Source organism: Herpailurus yagouaroundi, unplaced genomic scaffold, assembly GCF_014898765.1.
Source record: "Herpailurus yagouaroundi ecotype Mexico unplaced genomic scaffold, PumYag 139, whole genome shotgun sequence".
In the NCBI taxonomy this organism is placed as follows: Eukaryota; Metazoa; Chordata; class Mammalia; order Carnivora; family Felidae; genus Herpailurus; species Herpailurus yagouaroundi.
Genome location: NW_024412394.1, coordinates 41745877 through 41750956, shown reverse-complemented (window position 1 = coordinate 41750956; position 5080 = coordinate 41745877). Strand labels below are relative to the sequence as shown.

General features: G+C 37.4%; 1 long non-coding RNA gene across 1 annotated transcript; it reads right to left on the bottom strand.

Annotated features, from left to right (window-relative positions):
* Positions 1 to 1416: 1416 nt before the first annotated feature.
* On the bottom strand, positions 1417 to 3405 carry LOC121029720 (uncharacterized). Its single transcript, XR_005789856.1, has 2 exons — positions 3232 to 3405; positions 1417 to 1501 (listed from the first exon to the last, which is right to left on the bottom strand). It is a non-coding gene; the product is annotated as an uncharacterized LOC121029720 (long non-coding RNA).
* Between the last annotated feature and the right edge of the window lie 1675 nt (positions 3406 to 5080).

Below are 5080 nucleotides of genomic sequence, written 5' to 3'. Positions count from 1 at the left end.
AGATTACACTTTTTTTTTTTTTGCATGTGACAGAAAGAGTTATAAAGTAAAGAGACTCAATTATGTATTTTCAGCTGCCATGTTGATTTGTCACTTTCAAACTAAGTTCCATGGAAGTCTGGGACATGAACCTCTCTAGTAATTTTTTTTAATGTGTATATATTTATTTTGAGAGAAGGGAGGGGGTGGCAGAGAGCAAGAATCCCAAGAAGGCTGTGTCTTGTCAGCACAGAGCCCGATGCGGGAGATCATGACCTGAGCTGAAATCAAAAGTCAGACACTTAACCATGTAAGCCATTCAGGTGCCCCTAGATTTTTGAAAGAAATGACTGAAATTTTTCTACTTTGTCCACTTCCAGGTTTGTTACCCCTAGGGGTTAGTATTCTGATGCATGAAAAATACCCCCAAAGTTTTTGCAACTTCACAGTATTGAGCCTTCTGTACAAATAAAACATGAGCCACAACACAATATCCTACATAAGGTCTTGAACCTCAGAAGGAAGTGAAATGGCTTTCTTTTTCCTAATGTTTTCTCCTCTAAGTTAAGAGTGAGATTGTACATGCTTTGGAAAAAGAATGAAAACCTAAAACTGTATTCAGGAAAAAAATTATATTTATATGTATATATCAGAATACTGCTTTTTCAACTCTACTGGTGGATTGTTACTTAAAACTGGTATATCAGTTAAACTGTATCCCAATTTTGTTATAAACATTTACTTAATAGTCTGTGTTGTTTTTCTTTAGTAAATACACCATTTACCTAAGTCCATCTGGATCTTTATTTATCCAAAATCAGATTTTGGGTTTTGTATACTGGGATTAAATAAAAATAAAAATGAACGTTTCTTTGAATATATTTTGTAGTAAAGAATAAAAAAATTGGCATCTGCCATAATCTGATGCATTTTGTGATCATTCCCTTTCACATTACTTATTTCTGTAGTGTTTATACCTACTGGTTGAGGGTTGACACCAGGTGAAGGGTGGTGCTTTGGTTATAAATGTATTCCCAAATGTGGTTATGCAAAAAATTAGAGAAAAAGTTTCTTTTTTAATCACACATTTTTCCTATAAAATATGTAATACTTTATGTAAAAAAAAGTACCAACTAACTGCATTTCTTGCCTTACTACAGGTAGAACAGCAAACAGAGAAGCGAGAAAAAACCTACTTTCATTTTAAACTTCAAATGATATCAGTCTTTGTTAATTAACCTTTAATACTCACAGTGGTGATTCTAGGAGCTTCTGTAACTCACCTGGCCATTGGGAACCTGGAGGGATTGACCTACAACCCATAGTCAAGCTTCTTGGACATGACCAAGTCACTGTTTCAGAGGCAAGAAAATGTTTCCATCCCTATTATGGCCTTACTAGATGCACAAACTAGTGGGTTTTTGATGACTTTTTAAAATAATTTTCTAATTGTATTTGAGGCAGTTTCAATGGTGGGACAGAATCACAACTTTCTAACTCTTTGGAGCATCTTCTTTATGCCCTGAAATATAGAGCAAGAAAGAAAAACATTATTTCTGGACAAATAAGGAATTCAGAAATTTTGTGTACAATGCACAATTCTACCTTTGTTGGATTTATATCTTCTGTGGAAGGATATTTCTTGTTTAAGAATAATGATCATAGATTATAATTCTATTTATTTCCTATGAAAAGGAAGAAATGTCCCATGTCAAAGCTCAGCAGTCTGCTCCAATGAGGGCCCTCTGAGGATTTTCTGTAACAGCAAGAATCTCCTTGCCTTGGGGAACCTAATAATGCTCACTAACCCTGATGTCCCCAAATGAGGCTTCATCAAAGTATATGGACAAAGAAGTATGGACACTTCTTTTCATTGCCCAGTGCTTCCTGTTAGGAATAATTTATCTTGGAACACGGTACTATGTCACTTCATGGCACTGATTAGTTCTTCACCTGTTGAGAATAGTTAGTAATTATTTTCAGTTGAGTACAAATGGCAGCGCTTGGCAGTCAACAGGGTTGATTATCCTAGCTCTGCCATCTACTAGACACATACTTGGGTTAATCATTAAAACCCTCTAAACTTTCATTTCCTCATCTTTAAAATGGACATAGTGACTGCCTGTGGTACAATGAAGATGAATTAAGGCTCAGTGTTTCTCAAGCATTGCTTTTCATGAGAATCACTTGGTAGATTCTGATTCTGAAAATCTGGGGAGGAGCTTGGTATTCTGCATTTATCACAAGCTCACAGTTGGCCCCCAACACTGCTGGTTCATGGATCACTCTTTGAGTGGTAATAAGATTATAAGTGAAGCCTGAATATACAAACAGATAATGGCCAACCATATATCAAACTAGAAGTGTGACCCAAATCTTCAGCAATCTGCCCAAAAAACCAGCTCCTTATCTTTAATAACCCATCCAGGAAGCTGGCCTATTTTAAGTCAAATCTGCAAGAAGTCAGACTGCTTTCTTTAGTAATAATTCAGGAAGCCAAACTATAACTTCTGTAGCAGTCAGACTAGAATGGTCAGGATTTGATTAATAACAGACAGCTTTTCTAATTATTGTCCCCACTTCCCGGTTAAGACCTACCTAAGAAAGCCAAATATGCATCCCTAACCAATTACATAGGATACTTCACTTCTAGTTACCTGCCTAAAGCATCCCTATGCTAAAAGCCTCCATTCACAGCATACCTGATGCCTTCCCTATTTTCCACTATAAGGCTTTCCTATCCCTCTCCCTGCCTTCAAGTCTGCCAGAATGCAATTGATGGTGGTTGATTCCTTTGCTATTATAAGCTCTGAATAAATAGCCTTTGTTTATTCTCATTTGTTAGGTCTTTATTTCTACATACACAGCTTATGAAAGGTGCTGGTCATTTAGTGAGGGCCCAGTAAGTGGTAGCCTTAGGTCTCTAGAGGAGAGTGGATCTAGAGGCTTCTCTCCTCACCTCAGGAGAGCTTTTCATTCAGTTTTTTATCCCCTACTCCCTCCTCCCCTGCCCCCGCCCCTGAAAGGCTGGTTTACTGATATCATTGAAGTTCATAGACACCCTGCCTCATTCTTTCCATGGTACTATCTTCTGAATGGGAAAGACCTTGACTATTTGCTTTTGGGGGTGTTGGGGCAGTGCTTTATCTTCTCCCTTCATCTAGGTTGCACAGAAGTACAAAAAATCCCTAATAAACGTATTTCACCCTGTCTAACAACTATGGTAGTGGGCCGAGGGTATCTCTCACCCACCCAAGGGAAGGCCACATCATTTCTCATTAGTGAGCCCATCACTTCACTCTTCGTTGTCCTATCTTATATGTCTGGGCTCAAAGGTGGTAAAATGGTCATATTTAGGTTTTGGCTGAAAGAGAATGAGAGAAGCTTTCTTAAGCTTAAATCGTGTACTCTGTCCCAGGCTTTTAATAGCAGCTATATTTGAGTTTAGGTCATTTCTTAGCAAAACTTGGATGGCATTTTGCTTTACTTTACCATTTTCCTTGTATTTATATCTCCTTTGGGGACCTCAGATGAGGAAATGGCTGGTACAAAGGTAGATTTAAGCTTTCTTGGCCATTGTCTCCCCAAAAGCATTATAATCTCATATATTTTCTTATACTGATCATTTAAAATATAACTAGATGAAAACATGATTACCCAAGAGGTATCTTGACTGAAGGAATATAGATATCTTCCAACAAGGAAGAGAAGGGAAAGGGTGACTAAGATTTCTAATAGTCCATGCTCAAATAAAAATTCCATGGCCCACATTGGCATTGAAAATTCTATTTGGCACAGTAAAAAGAACAGTATATAAGTGCTATGCAAAAGGAATATTTCAAACACAAATGTAACTGGAAATGGCTGCCAAGCATCTGAATTGTTAGAGTGTGTTTACCTTTAAACACTTTCACCAAAAAGGAGAAAATATATTTTAGAATTTTTATCTTTACCAAGCGTTTTCACCATGTACTTGAATAATTTAAGTTGCTATCTCAATAAACTTTTTAGTATACTTTTGTTATTTGATGCAGTCAAAAATGTATGATAGTTCAATGCATTTTTTTTTTGATGAATGTTCTTCAAGTCACCCTACTTCCTGCACTGTGCCCTATGAAATAGAAGAGAGTCTGAAATATTCCTAAGGAGTATCTCTCTATTTTCTCAATAATATAATGAAATTTAAAAAATTCTACTAAAAGCCCTGGTATAGGTGAAAACTGGCACTTTGCAAAATACCATTTCTCAGGCTTTTCTGCAGCAGATTCTGATTTAGTAGATATGGAGTGGAGCCCTTGAAACTGTATTTTTAAAAGTTTTGTAAGTGCTTCTGATGCCTGCCAGATCTGGCTTCAGAGTTAAAATTAGATGGATGCCAACTGGCATGATTAAAATACTTCTGGATTGGAAAAGCCCACAGTCCTTTACAAAGCAGAGCAATTTGATTCAATTCGAAAACATTTATTCAGTGTCTACTCCGTGTCGGACACTTTGGTGTATGCTGCAGAACAAAAGTGAACATCACATAGTTCTTGTCCTCGATTGGCTCAGAGACTACAGATAGGTTAGGGAAGGAGAGAGACCAACAGAGAGAAAGAGAGTGAGAAGGCGAGAAGAAGACACAAAGGGGGGAGGGAAAAGGAGAAAAAATGGGAGCGAGCAGGAATGAATTAACCTACCTGCAGTGTGGCAAAAAATAAAAATAAAAACAAATTCCATTGAAATTAGCAGAGGAACAAGGAGGAAACAAAAGGTAACTTTGGATCTGCCTTGAGGGGTTACAAGAAATACAGCAAAGGGTTCTCAACCAGTATTGAGTAGCGTGTGGGGGCAATTGCAGTTGTGGTTCTGTGGCTGTGACTGGCATTTAAACACCATGGGGTGCTCGTGCATAAGGTGTCCACAGCACTCCTGTGAAAAACCCTGCATTGACTGACAGAAGAGAAGTTAATGTCTTGAAAATCAAAAGTGCTAGGAAATGTGAGATAAGAATGCTGGTTTCAATCACCATTGTGATACTCTTTATGACAAGAACAGTAACAGAAAAAGTAATTAATTTGTATGAAGGTTTTAGATGACAAATTTTGACTACTCTGATAAT